Source organism: Bos taurus, chromosome 21 (genome assembly GCF_002263795.3).
Source record: "Bos taurus isolate L1 Dominette 01449 registration number 42190680 breed Hereford chromosome 21, ARS-UCD2.0, whole genome shotgun sequence".
Taxonomy (NCBI): Eukaryota; Metazoa; Chordata; class Mammalia; order Artiodactyla; family Bovidae; genus Bos; species Bos taurus.
In genome coordinates this window covers 32908354-32926059 of record NC_037348.1, presented here as the reverse complement: position 1 = coordinate 32926059, position 17706 = coordinate 32908354, and the positions used below count along the sequence as shown (strand labels likewise).

Here is a 17706-nt window from a genome sequence, read left to right as displayed (position 1 = left end):
TTCTATGTCAGGGAGCTCGCATTTCATCACTGGTCAGGGAATTAAGGTCCCACAAGCTGCAAAGCGTGGTCAAAAAACAAAAACAAAACAAAAAAGTAGTAAAGTATTATAAATGCTGCAATGTTATTTTAAAGTCTGTCGCATGTTATTTATGTATGGGAACATTAAGTGCTAAATCTATGAATGTGTGCTGACAATACTACTACTTGAATCAATGATTTACTGGCTGTTGATTAAATAACAAGCCAAGGGACACAAAAATACCCTACTACAGGTAGCAAGAAAAGCAAAAAAAAAAAAATGATGATAAATTTAGAATGGGTCAAAAATTGGTTTTGAATACTGAAAAAAATCAGATCACCTCTCAGCTGAACCAAATATTATGCACATTAAAAAAAAAAAAAACTTTTGATATATATTCTAAGTTGCTTTTCAATAACATAATGAAATGAATGCTTCTAATCAGGATCACGTGAGTATGCATAGCAACAGTCCTTTTTCCTAAGAGAACCATCCTCGAAGAAGCTGTAAGTTTCAGAGAGGACACAGAAGATTGAGGAAACCAGGAAATACTGACCAAATACAGCAACTGATCACATAAAGGTTAAAAGATTTTTTCCATTCTTTTTGATATTATATCTTTTACCACAGCAATCTGCAGAATCTCAGTTGAATAAAGCGAATTGGTGGATTAACTGGAGGGAACAGTCTCAGGCATCAAGGACCAGTAAAAAGTGAGGGGTCTGGCAACAGTTTTTCATGCCCTAACCCTGAGCGAAGACATTCACTTCTTTACAGAGCAATATATGTGGAAAACTAATTTCCAATTAAGTGACCTGATGACTATTTCATCAGAAAACAAAAAGGACTAGATACATTTAACCCTACATTTTAATTTTTATCAATGTGTAACATCAGAAATCTGATATTCCCCAATTTACCAGTTCTCTTTTGATGATAAAAAGTTCAGTTCAGTCGCTCAGTCATGTCCAACTCTTTGCAACCCCGTAAATCACAGCAAGCCAGGACTCCCTGTCCATCACCAACTCCAAGAGTTTACCCAAACTCATATCCATTGAGTTGGTGATGCCATCCAGCCACCTCATCCTCTGTCATCCCCTTCTCCTCCTGACCCCAATCCCTCCCAGAATCAGGGTCTTTTCCAGAGTCAATTCTTCGCATGAGGTAGCCAAAGTATTGGAGTTTCAGCTTCAACATCAGTCTTTCCAATGAACACCCAGGACTGACCTCCTTTAGGATGGACTGGTTGGATCTCCTTGCAGTCCAATGGACTCTGAAGACTCTTCTCCAACACCACAGTTCAAAAGCATCAATTCTTCAGTGCTCAGCTTTCTTCACAGCCCAACTCTCACATCCATACATGACCACAGGAAAAACCATAGCCTTGAATAGACGGACCTTCGTTGGCAAAGTAATATCTCTGGTTTTTAATATAGTATCTAGGTTGGTCATAAATTTTCTTCCAAGGAGTAAGCGTCTTTTCATTTCATGGCTAAAATCACCATCTGCAATGATTCTGGAGCCCCCCAAAATAAAGTCTGATACTGTTTCCCCATCTATTTCCCATGAAGTGATGGGACCAGATGCCATGATCTTCGTTTTCTGCATGTTGAGCTTTAAGCCAACTTTTTCACTCTCCTCTTGCACGTTCATCAAGAGGCTCTTTAATTCTTCTTCACTTTCTGCCATAAAGGTGGTGTCATCTGCATATCTGAGGTTATTGATATTTCTCCTGGCAATCTTAATTTCAGCTTGTGCTTCCTCCAGCCCAGCGTTTCTCATGATGTACTCTGCATATAAATTAAATAAGCAGGGTGACAATATACAGCTTTGACGTATTCCTTTTCCTATTTGGAACCAGTCTGTTGTTCCATGTCCAGTTCTGTTTAATTTTTATCAATGTGTAACATCAGGAATCTGATATTCCCCAATTTACCAGTTCCCTTTTGATGTTAAAAAGTAAAAGCCCCGAAAATAAGTTGAGTATTTGTCCTGAAGAGCAGCAATAAAGGGCATGCAATCTTGGAAGACTGTCTTCAGAGGCTGGCTACAAAGCCAGACCCAAAGAACTCAGGTGGGAAAAGCAAGAGATGGCAACTGTGAAGAGGAAAGAAAGCCGGCAGAATCCCAGAAGAGACAATGACAAAAGTGGGCCCTGGGGGCTTGTCAGCAAGGCCCTGCAACAAAAGATACTAGCAATTCTATTCCAATTCACACTTTCTGTACAGAAAGTGATTCCTTTCATCTTTCTCAGCTTAGATTTACTTATCTGGACACACTATACATATACATAGCATTTTGCGTTTCCAATTCACAAATTAAAGGTTGCCTCAAACACACTGGCTACAATGGGAACCGGAGGATATTCTTTTGTCTTCTTTCAGAGTTTTCCAAGACTGCATTATAAGGATTAGCACTCACTACCTCTGAAGCTTCTTCTCTCAAGGAAATCATCATCTTGTAAGAGAGCAAAGTACACACTGAGAGCATATCACTGCTCAAAGTGCTAGATTCCTTTTCCTAAAACTCATGTGGGTTTTGGCCTTTTGTTTTCCATATCGTGTTTAAAAAATAAATTCATTCTCAGGATACTGTTTTCTGGTTGCTAAAGCATCAGTTCAGTTCAGTCGCTAAGTCGTGTCCGACTCTTTGCGACCCCATGAATCGCAGCACACCAGGCCTCCCTGTCCATCACCAACTCCCGGAGTTCACCCAGACTCATGTCCATCAAGTCAGTGATGCCATCCAGCCATCTCATCCTCTGTCATCCCCTTCTCCTCCTGCCCCCAATCTCTCACAGCATCAGAGTCTTTTCCAATGATTTAATTCTTCACATGAGGTGGCCAAAGTACTGGAATTTCAGCTTTAGCATCATTCCTTCCAAAGAAATCCCAGGGCTGATCTCTGCTCCATATTTAATTCATCGGAGAAGGCAATGGCAACCCACTCCAGTACTCTTGCCTGGAAAATCCCATGGGCGGAGGAGCTCGCACAGAGTTGGAAATGACTGAAGCGATTTAGCAGCAGCATATTTAATTCATAGGGCCTAGATTCTTACAAATCTCTAGGTATCACTTTGCTACATTATCTCATTTTTAAAGTCCGTCTAGTCATCTACTGATTACAAAAGACAATCTAATCTTCCAGTGTGCTGAGTGATGGGGCTTAAAAAAATACAGGAAAAACAAATAAAGTTCAAAACTAAAATGAATAGTAGGCATCAAAATCCAGTCCATCTTACAACTTATATATACTTTTAATTCTAGAGACAGCAGAAGCAGAAGATCTTTTAAAACTAAAACCGGAAAGTTAAAAGATGGCCAGAAGTGAAGTGGAGTCTCTCAGTCGTTTCCGACTCTTTGTGACCCCATGGACTGTAGCCTACCAGGCCTCTCTGTCCATGGGATTTTCCAGGCAATAGTACTGGAGTGGGTTGCCATTTCTTTCTCCAGGGGATCTTCCCAACCCAGGGATTGAACCCAGGTCTCCCACATTGTAGGCAGACACTTAACCATCTGAGCCACCAGGGAAGTCCTAAAAGATGGCCAGAGTCTGGACTTTAAAAAAAAAAAAACAAAACAGGTTGAAATTCCAGCCTCGTTTCCCTGTTCCATTAAAATGTGTTCAGGAAATGCTCTAATATCAAGCTCCTGATTTTTTTTCCCCTTTAGCATGGTTGCATGTTTTAACTATAAAATTAGTTTAATGAGATAAACTTTGAGGACCAGGATTTTTTTTTTTAGGCCTACTAGCCTAGTTGTTTGGAGAAGGCAATGGCACCCCACTCCAGTACCCTTGCCTGGAAGATCCCGTGGATGGAGGAACCTGGTAGGCTGCAGTCCATGGGGTTGCACAGAGTCAGACATGACTGAAGTGACTTAGCAGGAGCAGCAGCAGCCTAGTTGTTTTTTCTTAAACTTCATTCACAGCGAATTCCTTGGATCCCCCAAAACTGTTGCTAGTTCTCAGCGTAACAAATTGTAACTCAAAGACAGATTCATCATTTCTGATGCAACAGTCAGTTAAAACTAATTTCTACTCAAAGAGGAGCTGGTACTCTTCAAACATTCATTCCTAACCTTCTGGAAATGCCATTATTAAAAACCTTCACTTCTTTCCTTAAGACGCTGCAACCCTTCTTCTCCCAAATCTATACTGAACAATTCCTCTCATACATATTTCAAAGTTTTGCTTTTCATTTGCACTACTGCTCTTTTTGTGGGCAGCTGCAGCTTTAAATGTCTCTAATTCTAGAGATTTAGAGGTTAAAAAATGCTTGAGGCCAACACTGCTCTTCCCTGTGAAAGAAGGTAAAGATGCAGTAAGAACTGTTTCCTAGCACATGTCTCCTGAAGAAAATAAAAGTCAACAGCAGTCTAACATCAACAAACTAACATGCTCAGAATAAGTTTTCAGTATGAAATCTCACAGTTTTACTAACACTTATGAAATTTAAGTCGGGGAGAGAGATGTTTTGCCTGTCAAGTGGGCAACAGAGGACTTACAGTGAGTTTAAAACCCCCTCTCTTTGCCCAGTGATGACACGCTCACAACACTGTACTATACAAACAAAGAACGTGCACTTTACTATTTAGCTTCCCCGGAGAAGGCAATGGCACCCCACTCCAGTACTCTTGCCTGGAGAATCCCATGGACTGAGGAGCCTGGTGCACTGCAGTCCATGGGATCGCCAAGAGTCGGACACGACTGAACGACTTCACTTTCACTTTTCACTTTTACGCATTGGAGAAGGAAATGGCAACCCACTCCAGTGTTCTTTCCTGGAGAATCCCAGGAATGCGGTAGCCTTGTGGGCTGCTGTCTATGGGGTCGCATAGAGTCGGACACAACTGAAGCGACTTGGTGGCAGCAGCAACAAGTCTCCCTACTTCAAATATCTCAATCGTGGCTGGGATCTCTCTAGAAAAATCCACCTGAATGTTCAAAGCACAAAATAAAGGTCAGAGGAATACAGTACCTAAGATGAAAAAAGGGATCAAAGAACCTAAAGTCCTTTCTTCCTCTATTAGTAGGGCACTGGTAGATTTAGGAGAGATGTAGAGGCAGGGAATATTAGTGGAAGAGAAAAAGAAAAAAGAAAAAATGGAGGAGGAGGAAAGAGAAGGTAAGACGATAGGCTTTACTAATTGTTGAGGTCCTTTAACGGACCAGACCCTGGTGGTCCAGAGTCGACGATAAGAAAGTAAAGGAGAGAAAGAGGCTGATATTCCTTGGTTTACGCAGAAAGCCAAGAAAGCCCCTGGCACGGGGCTCGCTCAGTTCATGGAGGCCTCAGGCTCCCTCTCGATGCGGTGAAGGCACACAGCGCCTTCTCAAGAGGGTCTTAGAAGCCTGGGCAGAAAAGTGAATTCAGAGGGCTTCTGTGCTCCAAAGAAATAGCCTGATAGAGAAAAAGAAAGACATGGGGATCAGAGCTCTGATGGAGCAAAGGTGTTTTAATTAACATGGTGTGGGCATATAGACTGTCTTACAAGGTAGTTATTCTCAGCAAAGATAAAGATTAAAATTCCAGACTTATAAAACATAGGCGATCCATATTAAAGAGAGAGAGAGAGTTGTAAACAATCACTTTTACTGTATGGTTCACAAGAAGGAGAGGGTACTTATCTCCGTATAGAAAATCTAATGAAGGAAATGCCTGGATTCCTCAGCCCCCGGGAGACGCTTGAGGATTTAGGAATTAATAAGGAACAGAGAATTTCTGACAGATCCAAAACAGCACACAGGAAGCCTCCTGTTAAATGCTTCCTGAAAACTAATTACCTTATTTTCCTGACAGTTTCAAAGCATTTGTGGGGAGGGGAGTAGAGGAGGAACCTCTTATTTCACTAAATAAAAGGCAACACTGTAAGAAGAACTGCATCTCAATTATCTTTTATTTTCAGCTACATCCTTGCAAGCCTGCCCACTTAAACTTTTACATCACTTTCCTATCTTATTACCTCTATGTTGTGGTTTGGTACTTCAAACAAACACTTTTTTTTTCCCCTTCTTCTTATGGAGGAAAAAGATGGTATTGATTTGCTTAAAAGTATGGATGGGTAAAAAAAAAAAAAAAAAAGGACAGCGGGAAATCATTATCTTGAGGAGTAAATGGTTCTTAATAACAGAACTACGGATTTATCCGTCCCTTTGACTGTTAGCATGCCACTGAAGGCTTCAGAAGGCTCAAAAGGGAGGTTAACATCCCCCTTGTCAAGTGTTTGTTTCCTTGCTCCTGCGGTATTGGCTTTGCCAAGTAACCCAATTCCCGTATATAAACATTACAGGTCTCTCCAAACTACTTCTATAAAATAAGATATGGTTTGACCAATCTTATAGAGCAGTCATTTATTTCTATAGCTGCTGGTCTGCTCTGTCTGCCTACATTCAGAAGGGAACAAAAATTCAAAATTTCATTTATTCTGGGCCCAAAACCAGACCTTTTGTCCTTCCTAGATATTTTGCAACTTCGAGTTGACTCCTCTGCCTAAATTAGTGGCATATGTTTTTGTTAAGAAAAAAGAAGAAAGAAAGAAAGAAAAAACCACCCCTTATTCTCTTATTGAGGAAGGCAACTAATTCTGAAAAAGGCCTCTAGGAAGATGTTAAAATGTCTTGAAATGTTTAACAGAACCTTATTTCAGAGGCTATGGATGAACCTCCCCGAGGTACCCCAGGGCAAACACACGGAGAGTCCAAGGGGGCAGAGGGGAAAGCCTCGAGGAGGAATATGCAGACTTTGCAAAACTGACGGGAGGGAGGAGAGGGGACAACTTTCAGGACTAGAAACAGGAAGCAGTCCAGATGCTGCGATGCTGCCTGCACCCCCGCACCCAGCCCTCCGTGCATCGTCCTCCCCGCCAGCAGCTGCATGCTCCACCCACAGCCCCCAGTGGCCCGGGAGTGCCACACGCCCCTGCGGCGCCAACCAAGCCCCAGGGCTGGGCTGAGGGCGGCGTGCAGGGAGCGTGGGCCCCACTCGACCAGGTTGCTGGGCGCAGATTCGGGACCGAGAGGGTTAATCCAGTCCGCGCACACAGTCCGCCCAGCCCCAAACCCGGGCTCCCCTGCCGGCCCGCCACCCACCCCGAGAAAGCCCGGAGACACCCCTCCACAGCACAGCGCCCAAGGCTTTTGTTTTGTCAGAGACGAGAATAACGATCCTTGAGGAGGAGGTGCCGCAGCTGCTCGTGGCTCTTTGGCACAGGCTTACACCGAGGAGCGGGCAGCCGCGGCGGCACCTCCTAAGTCCCCACTCTCAAGTCCTTTTCCCGCTGAGCAGGACGGGAAGGGGCCTGCACGACCCGGGGCTCACCTCACACCTCGGGGCTGGGCTCCCGGGGGGCTGCGGTACCGGCCGGGGGCAGCCAAAGGTCCCTCAGGTAAACGGAGCCAGCGAGGACCACCAGCGTGGACCACCAGCGTGCGCCTCCGAGCGACCGAGAGCTTTCGCGATGGCCGCGACACATGCGCACGCATGTACGGCGCAGGCGCACTGCGCACGCTCGCCCGAGCGCTCCTATTTTGAGCCCAGCTTCTGGATACCCGTCTGCAGGTTTCGTTGCACTTTACCTCGCGCCGAGGCTGATGCCTGGCCCTGTCCTGCTCCAACGGAGTCGTTCTGCGCTCTGGAAGCTTTTCTTAAATGCCCTCAGTCCCCTTTGCAAAGCTCTCCCTCCCTTCCCTGCTGAGACAATGCAGCGACTCTCATCACTCAAGCCTGGAACGCTATTATTGAGAGACCACCAAAACCTGTTTGAGAACCAGCGTGCCCCCTGGGAACCCGGGGATTGGAATTGATTAAGAGGTGGGTGCTGAGAGTGGTACTGGGTGCAGATAGAAGTAGTCAGCTTTCATATTGCAGAGCTCCAGGCTGAAGCAGCAGAGCAGATACCCTCTTTACCGACACCCACTTTAGTCAGCAGGTGGGGCTTGAGGTTATTGGTGGCATTCCTCATCTTCTGTTCTTTGGGAAATGTTTCTTCTCTCTTTTTCTTCATAAGTGATTTTATTTTTTTCTCCATAAGCTATTCTAGAACTTAAAGATTCCTTAGAAATCATCTAAACCTAACCTCTCATTATTCAGACGCGGAAAAGAACGGTCCAGAAAGGTTAAAAAGACTTAGCCAAAGCCAGGCAGGGTTTTAAGGGCTGAGTCTGGATTCACTCATTCCAAGCCAAAGCTGTTACCATTGCCTCTATCATTTTACCTACCTTCCTTTCTCTTCCTTTCCCTCCCTTTTCAACCTAGACTTCACAGCCATCATTTTGTTCTATGGTAGCACACAGGACTTGAAGAAATACTTTGATCTTGTAGCATAGTATGACTGTACTTAACGTTCTTCAACTGTACACTTGGTTAAAATGGTGTATTTTAGTATAATCTTCTCTCTGAATCTTTGCCACCCCATGTTAGGAGACTGACCAAAAACAGCTATATAATCTGTGGTTTGTCCAAACCCTTGGGACACATCTCTGTGGCATCTTTAATTATAGGCAACTACTTTATACAAAGAAAAGTGGAAGTGTTAGTCCCTCAGTCGTGTCCGACTCTTTGTGATCCAATGGACTGTAGCCCACCAGGTTCCTCTGTCCATGGACTTCTCCAGGCAAGAATACTGGAGTGGGTTGCCATTCCCTTCTCCAGGGGATCTTCCCGACCCAGGGATGGAACCCAGGTCTCCTGCATTGCAGCCAGATTCTTTACTGTTTGAGCCACCAGTGAAACAATCTGTTTTAAAGATGCTCCCTAAATGATAATAAATACTGAGCTTAGACAGTCATAAATATCGTTTGATGTCAGAAGATGAGCTATGCGAATTGCACCATAAAAGGGATCTGAAATGACATTTTCAATGTCGTTAATAAATACTAATGCAGTAATACTTTTTCTTTTTTTAAATAACATTGATCCATAGGCTGATTCTTATCAAGTCATTGTGTCTTGTGGAGCCAACACTGCCTCTACTGAAGGTGAGTGAGTGAAGCAGCTAAGAGCATTTATGAAAAGCAGTATAGACCTGCTTCGGGTACTTCTAGATCCCTTGTACCTTCAGATCCTCTAGAGATGTGCTGCTCTCACAGTTTTATGCAATTTACACATGGTCTTGTGAAAACTGTCAGGCATAGAACATATCTTGGCTCCTAGTGGGAGGTGGGAATGATGTAGAAATTATCGTTGAATGTATCAACATGATCACATCTCAGAAATAGACCACTGAGTGAACGAAGCGAACTACAAAGTATGTAAATTATGATAGCTCTTTAAAACAGTCACACTGTTTACAAGGCCAAACATGTATATATAATAAGCATAAAAAGTGGACAAGTAGGCAGCACACTAAATTTTATGACAGTGGATGCCTCTAGGCAGGCAGGGTGGGAAATGAGATCTGGGCAGCATGTAAAAGAGGCTTCAACTCTTAATCACACACATGAAGCAAAATGTTAACATTTTAAAAAATCTCTGCAGGGAGAAAAGGGTGTTTCTTAGGCAAGTCTGTAAACTTTTCTTTATGGTTGAAATGTTCCCTTTAAAAATAATGTTGAGGGGCTTCCCTGGTGGTCCAGTAACTAAGATTCCACCCTCCCAATGCAGAGGACCTAGGTTAAATCCCTGGTCTGGGAACTAGTGCAAGACAGGGAAGCCTGGAGTGCAGCAGTTGATGGGGTTTCAGAGTCACACACGACTTAGCGACTGAAGACCAACTGGGAACTAGATCCCACAAACTGCAACTAAAGATCCAAGATCTTGTGTGCTGCAACTAAGATCCAGTGCAGCCAAATAAATATTTTTAAAAGGAATTTAAAAAAATTTTAAATGAAAGTAATGTTAAATTTTCGAGGACATTGAGCCAATGTGCTCACCGTGAACACAATGTGAAGGGCTGAACAAGGAGAGGTCCAGAGGATGCTAGTTGAGAGGATCAATGAAAGGGACCTTATTTTCAGGGATAAAAATATTCAGATCTAACAGGGATAAAGTGTCGGGCTCTCTTTAATCCCATCTTTCTTTCATTCAATGTTATAACCACCAATAGAAAGTCTTTAGGGCTTCCCTGGTAGCTCAGGAACTTCACCGAGACCCAACACTCTCCCAGGGAGTTGTTAAAACGGGTCTCTTTCTGGATGAACCCATTTTGAAACCATCCATGTTAACCGGTAATACATGGTAATTTAGTATTGCATCTACTTACCTCCCCCAGGCCTCCACCCCTGCAAAAGTCTTTGTTTATTCATTTTACGTACAACCTGATCATAAAACATACAACCATACTTAAAACCACTGGGATGGAATTCAGACAACATAAGTTTCGATTTGGCCACTTACTGATCCTTTGTCAACTCTAAAGAAAGCAGCAACTATGAGCTTTACTTTTCATTTTCTTTTTAAACGGGAGATATATGAATGCTGCCTATTTCAAAACAATGAAACAATATAAACATAGGGTTTACATTTATTTACCTTGGAAGAGAGTACATTTTTTATGTATTTTAGAGAACGTGCGATAATGAGAAAAGTCTTCTTTTTTGAATTTGGTTAGCTGCTGCCCATAAGAACTGTTTTACACTTCCCAGATGTCCCTTCTGAAATGTTGTTTTTCTCTAGCATTAGTTTATAGTTCTATACCAGTAGTTATTTCTACATTGTACTTTCAAATCCTCATTAGATTTCTTTTTTTTTTTTTTTTATTCTTGCATTCTCACTCTGCCTCTCATTACATGGTAGATGCTTCATAAATTTCATTAATGAAATTAGACCAGATCAGAAAATTTCCCAAATTTGGAGTTATCCTTATTCAGGCATGCCATCTGCTGGTTCCCTGGTGTATCTGTTAGTCGGCCTGAATTCCTTAATCCAATAAATTACAATTCATGTTGAAGCATTGCTGAGTTTGTGTGTTGGGCAATTTTCCCACGTTCTTTCCCTTCCTGTGTGCAGGTGCTATTCTTTCATTGAACCTCTCCAGAATTGTTTTTCCTGCAACCTTCTTTTACCTGTTGGCCACTCTAAAAACCCGGAGAAATGGAGTTTACGTTTCAGAACCCCGGAGTGACCAGAACGATATAACTGGGCGTGCTCAGTAGGTTGGCCTGATTTGGACAATACTTACAGCTTGAATGGGGGCATTTAATGCTGTTTGTTTCAGGATTGGTTGTATATTCGTCCTAGCACTCTATTGAGAGATGGCAGCCTTTCCCACCCTCTGGGCCCTCCCACTTTTCCATTCTGTCCCTGTGCCCAAATTTGGAGCCAGCCCGCCAGGATCTCCCAGCCAATCAAGAGACCACACATTGTTGCCTAAGAGACCCCGGATGCCAGGGAAAAGATTTATAGGTAGTGATTGGCCTACTGGAAGGGGTGGGAGCTAGACGGAGTCACAGAAACAGGAGCTATGGCAACACCAGCGCTAGAGGCTTGAGGAGAAAGACTTGAAGAGAAAGACTTAAAGAGGTGAGAGCAGTGATCACTGCATGAAAAAGATGGAGACTCCTTTGAGAGCTCTTCTCTCAGGTCCTCCTGGGCTTCTCATGAGCCTTGGTAGTGACCCCAGGAATTACATTTTGCTCTGTATTAGCAGTTAAATGACCAGGTGCATCATATATATGAAATTAACAACCAACAAATAATTACCTCGATGCTTATCAAAGCACTAGGTCTTTGCATTGTCTTATAGTTTCTCTTTGTTTCCACCTAGTTGAATATAAGATGAATTCATATTTAAATCTAGATCAGATCACATCAGATCAGTCACTCAGTTGTGTGCGATTCTTTGCGACCCCATGAATCTCAGCACGCCAGGCCTTCCTGTCCATCACCAACTCCCGGAGTTCACTGAGACTCACATCCATCGAGTCAGTGATGCCATTCAGCCATCTCATCCTCTGTCGTCCCCTTCTCCTCTTGCCCCCAATCCCTCCCAGCATCAGAGTCCTTTCCAATGAGTCAACTCTTCACATGAGGTGGCCAAGGTACTGGACTTTCAGCTTTAGCATCATTCCTTCCAAAGAAATCCCAGGGCTGATCTCCTTCAGAATGGACTGGTTGGATCTCCTTGCAGTCCAAGGGACTCTCAAGAGTCTTCTCCAACACCACAGTTCAAAAGCATCAATTCTTCGGTGCTCAGCCTTCTTCACAGTCCAACTCTCACATCCGTACCCTATTTCCTGATCATTTCCTGGTAATCTCTATTTCCTTCTCTGATGATACTGCAGCGTACAATGGGTGAGCTGTGTGTTAGTGGAGAAACTCAACCGTGTTCTGCTCTGTAAACACCAAATAAAAACCCAATTATCCTGAGTCTAACCCCAGTGCTCGGTTCCTAATGTTGAGTTGTACCTTCTTTGCCACTAGCTTTAATCCTTAAACCACTCACCTCCACTGTTGTGTTCATTCATTCCACTGATTGAGACAAGGTTTTATTGAGCACCTACTGTGCACTACTGAGTTTAGGATTCAGGTGAGCACATTCAGAAAACCACATTAGCAGAGAAGCACCAGTTTTGTACCACATTCTCTGATCTGAAGTTCAGTGTGTCTGTACAGATAGTGCATGAAGGGAGAGGAAGGAGGATGAACCAAAAAGGTAAATTCATGGTGTACCTAGACTAGCATGCTAAGGATTCTGTAGCCATTATCGAGTCTCTGAAGGTTTTTGAGCTGAAAAATGACTAACAGACCTTTTAAAAAATACTTCCCTGAATAGAGTAGTGGTTAGCCAAAGTTGGGGAGGAGGGAAGTGTGGAGATATTGATCAAAGGGTACAAACCTTCAGTTATAAAAGGAATAAGTTCTAGAGACCTTAAGTACAGCATGGTGACTATGTGGTGATGGTGGTGGTAGTTTAGTCGCTAAGTTGTGTCCCACTTTTGCAACCCCATGGACTGTAGCCCACCAGGTTCCTCTGTCCATGGGATTCTCCAGGCAAGAATACTGGAGTGGGTTGCCATTTACTTCTTCAGGGGATCTTCCTGCCCAGGGATCATGGTGACTATTGTTAATAATAATATATTATATACTTGAAATTTGCTAGAAGAGTAGATCTCAAGGGTAATCACACACACAGAAGCACACACATGCACACACACGCACACATGCACACACACACGGTGACTATGGGAGGTGATGGATATGTTACATAGTTTGATTGTGGTAAGCATCCCACAATGTGTACATATACTAAAACATCACCTTAAATATATACATTTTTTTGTTAAAAAAACCCTCTTGTAGTAGACTGTAATCTCCATTATAGTCAAGACTTGTCTTTATACCTGTAATACAGACCTAATAAGTCTTTAGTGAAGTTGTGCAATGGTGACAGTGTGAAGAATGGCTTTGAAGATGGGATTGGAGGTGTGTTACCACTGGAACTTTACCAGAGGACCTATCCTTGCCTTTAAGCATGACACTAGAAGCACACACTGGGGGTAAGGGCCAGAAGCCCTTTTTCTTCCCCTTTATCCAAAGAAAAATTAAAGGGGAACATGCAAGGACAGCCATTAAGGGGGAAAGAGGTCATGAAAAAACAACAGCAAGGTTTGTATGTAGAAGGAGGGAAGGCAACTTGCTTTGTCTTGTAATTTTTTTGTATGTTGTATGAAAGCGTCTGAGTGGTCTATACTGTGATCCAGTGTGGACATGCAGATATGCACACTGCCCATCTTCTAGAGTGGACAGAGGAAAAAACTGTAAAAGGATAATGACAAAAACCAGGGCAGGATACCTCCATTTGCCTGCTTCAGGAAGACTATTACCAAGAGGGCTCTTTTGCTCAGCCAGGCCCATCTCCTGAAAACCAAACTTTATTCAAATTGATTTGAAAAAAAGAGCCTAATTCAAATGATTTGTAGCTCTGAAGAACCAGGAAGGAAAAAAACAAAAACAAACAAACAAAAAAACATGCAAAACCTTAGGGAGGACCTGGAAAAGCTGCTTTGTCTTAATCAGAAATTGGGCTTAGAATCAGTCAGATTGTTTTCTACTTAAACTGGGAAAAGAGAGTTTCTGAGCTTACAACAGAAGTTTTTAACCTGGTATAAGCAAAATATAATGTTAATATGCGGAGAAGGCAATGGCACCCCACTCCAGTACTTTGCCTGGAAAATCCCATGGATGGAGGAGCTTGGTAGGCTTCAGTCCATGGGGTCACTAAGAGTCGGACACGACTGAGCGACTTCCCTTTCACTTTTCATTTTCATGCATTGGAGAAGGAAATGGCAACCCATTCCAGTGTTCTTGCCTGGAGAATCCCAGGGACGGGGGAGCCTGGTGGCTGCCGTCTGTGGGATCACACAGAGTCGGACACGACTGAAGTGACTTAGCAGCAGCAGCAGCAATGTTAATATGAATTTTTCTAGGGAGAAGATTCATAGTTTTCATCATACCCTCAAAGAGTTTTATAGCCCTGAAAAAAATAAAATAAAAGATTGAAAACAATTGGTTTAAGGAATTCCCTGGCAGTCCAGAGGTTAGGATTCTGTATGTTCATTGCCGAGGGCCAGGGTCAATCCCTGGTTGGGGACTAAGATTCTGCAAGCCGAGTGGCTTAGCCTAAACAGATAAATAAAAATTAAAACACACACACACACACACACACACAACTTCAATCAATTTAAATAGAAGAAATGTCAAACATGAATAAATAGCAATAAAAAAGGAAATATGTGATTTTTAACTGAGCAGATCTAGACTCAGTGACCATGCTTTATATATTTGCCTGCTCATGTGTATTTTTATAGCAGCCAATTAATAATACTGTAATGAAATCATTTCTTACATCTTTGCAACTTAGCTGTTAGGAGCTAAGAATGTGAGGGCTCATCTGAACCTCCTTTATTTCCCCTTATTCCAGTGGAGTGGTATCAGCAGGCAACTGCAGGAAGACATTATCTATGGTTTAAAACCCTGAGGTTTTAAAACTATTGGCTTTCTCTGCAGCTCTAATTTAAACCTGAGAGGGAATATTACATGTCAAGTGAGAGTCACAAAATTTCAGATCTAGCATTTGGGGGAATCCTCTGTAAGTCCAAAACTAACGGTTAATTTAAAAAAAAAAATTTGTTTTTATTTATTTGGCTGTGCCAGGTCTTAGTTGTGGCATGTGGATCAAAATATTGTCTGGGTGAATTCCCTGGTGGTCCAGGGGACCTGGGTTCTATCCCTGGTCAGGGAACTACATCCCACATGCCCTAACAAAGACCTGGCTCAGCCAGATAAATAAATAAAAATAAATATTTTTAAAAAATTGTCTTATATTTGTTGCTATAATTTTTGGAGCCCTGGGTCAGGCAGGCAAATCCTGTGCAGGCTCCAACTCAGCACCGCTGCTTTGGATCTGAAACATACCTTCAGAGAGGAAGAAGGCACAAACAAACAGAAACACTGAAGCTATATACTGAAAATGCCATCCATCTGCTTTAAATATTTTTTACCTTAAAATATTTTGTTGTGCCCCCTTCAAGGACAGGCTTTGAAGAACTCTGGAAATAACAGGAAGTTCTAAGAAAGTCTGTGGTGATGCTATTTTTTTTTTAACACTTTATTTTGTGTTGGAGTATAACCAATTAACAGTGTTGTGGTAGTTTCACATGAACAATGAAGGGTCTCACCCATACATATACATGTATCCATTCTCCCCCAGCCAGGCTGCCATTGAGCACAGTTCCTTGTGCTATATCATGGGTCCCTGTTGGTTATCCATTTTAAGTATAGCAGTGTGTACCTGTCCAAGTCAATCCTAAAGGAGATCAGTTCTGAATATTCATTGGAAGGACTGATGCTGAAGCTGAAGCTCCAGTTCTTTGGCCACTCGATGCGAAGAGCCCACACATTAGAAAAGACCCTGATGCTGGGAAAGATTGAAGGCAGGAGGAGAAGGGGATGCCAGAGGACGAGGTGGTTAGATGGCATAACTGACTCAATGGACATGAGTTTGAGTAACCTCCGGGAGATGGGAAAGGACAGGGAAGCCTGGCATGCTGCAGTCCATAGGGTTAGTCGGACATGACTGAGTGACTACTTGCAAAAAGTTTCAAAGCTAGTAAGTTTTAGAGCCAGGATCCAAACTGTGTCATGTAAAAAGTTTTGGTTGCAAACAACAGAAATAGATTCTAGCTAATGTGTGTGTGCTGTGTGCTTAGTCGCTCAGTTGTTTCCATGGCTCCTCCGTCCATGGGGATTCTCCAGCCAAGAATGCTGGAGTGGGTTACCATGCCCTCCTCCAAGGACTCTTCCCAACCCAGGGATCGAATCCAGGTCTCCCGCACTGCAGGCAGATTCCTTACCATCTGAGCCACCAGGGATTCCCCTACAAGAAGGGTCTTCTAGCTAATGTAGGTGAAATTTATTGAAGGCTATCAGGTGGCTCACAAAATGGATAAGAAAGGACATGCATGCATGCTAAGTTGCTTCAGTTGTGTCTGATTCTTTGTGACCCTGGGGACCATAGCCCACCAGGGTCCTCTGTCCAAGGGATTCTCCAGGCAAGAATACTGGAGTGGGCTGCCATGGCCTCCTCCAGTGGATCTTCCTGGCCCAGGGATCAAACCTGCATCTCCTATGTCTCCAGAATTGGCAGGCAGATTCTTTACCACTAGCACCACCAAGGAAGCCCCTCCAAGAAGAGTCTAAGAACAGCTTAACAGTCTACTCAGAGCATCTATGGTACTTTGAATGATCACCTTGGCTGTAAAGCAAGGATAAGCCAGCATCAGTTACCTGGCCTAGCTTAGTCTTATGACTGGGCAAGGGGAGGCCACCTTGATTAACCAACCCAGCAGACCCTAAACACTGAGGGAAAAGTAATCCCTCATGGAAATTAGAGTGCTTTAATCCAATGAAGACATACACAGGGACTTCCCTGGCTGTCCAATGGTTAGAATTGGATCATAAAGAAGGTTGAGCGTTGAAGAATCGATGCTTTTTAATTGTGGTACTGGAGAAGACCTTTGAGACTCCCTTGGACAGCAAGGAGATCAAATGAGTCAATCCTAAAGGAAATCAACCCTGAATATTCATTGGGAGGACTGATGCTGCAGCTGAAGCTCCAAAACTTTGGCCACCTGATGCAAAGAGCCGACTCCTTGGAAAAGACCCTGATGCTGGGAAAGATTGAAGGCAGGAGGAGAAGGGAGGCAAGAGAGGATGAGATGGTTGGATGGCATCACCAACTCAATGGACATGAGTCTGAGCAAACTTGGAGATAGTGAAGGACAGGGAAGCCTGGTGTACTTCAGTCCATGGGGTTGCAAAGAGTTGGACACAACTTAGTGACTGAACAACAGCAGTCATGGTTAAGACTCAACATTTCCAATACAAGGGATGTGAGTTCATCTCCGGTGGGAGAACTGAGATCCCACATGCTGTGAGGCCACAAAAATGAAGGCAGACATATACAGTACTGGGTGTACTGTATATTTTCCCCAGTGTATTTTTCTCAATAAACCCAAATCTGTCCATATATAAATTCTTGGCCTTGTCCATTGTACTATTCTACTTCTTAAATATGGTAGCAAGCTAGAGCCCTTGTTAGCTAGATGTCAGAAAGTTAGCAGAGGAAGAAGGAGGTCACAAGGGACAAAATGGAGTAGATCAGATTGCACAGTGATTTTATAAATACTTCTTTCTGACCAATATGGTATGTTCTTAGCTAAGAGTGATTCTGATTTTTTCCGCTTGGT

At 43.1% G+C, this 17706-nt stretch overlaps 1 long non-coding RNA gene across 2 annotated transcripts in view; it reads right to left on the bottom strand.

Annotated features, from left to right (window-relative positions):
* Positions 1-17462, bottom strand: part of LOC132342135 (uncharacterized) — a 67903-nt gene extending 50441 nt beyond the window's left edge. Inside the window, exon 1 of one of the 2 annotated variants that reach the window (XR_009492157.1) lies at positions 7340-17462. This is a non-coding gene — a long non-coding RNA (uncharacterized lncRNA). The remainder of the gene's footprint in view (positions 1-7339) is intronic. The other variant, XR_009492158.1, reaches the window with a different exon arrangement.
* Between the last annotated feature and the right edge of the window lie 244 nt (positions 17463-17706).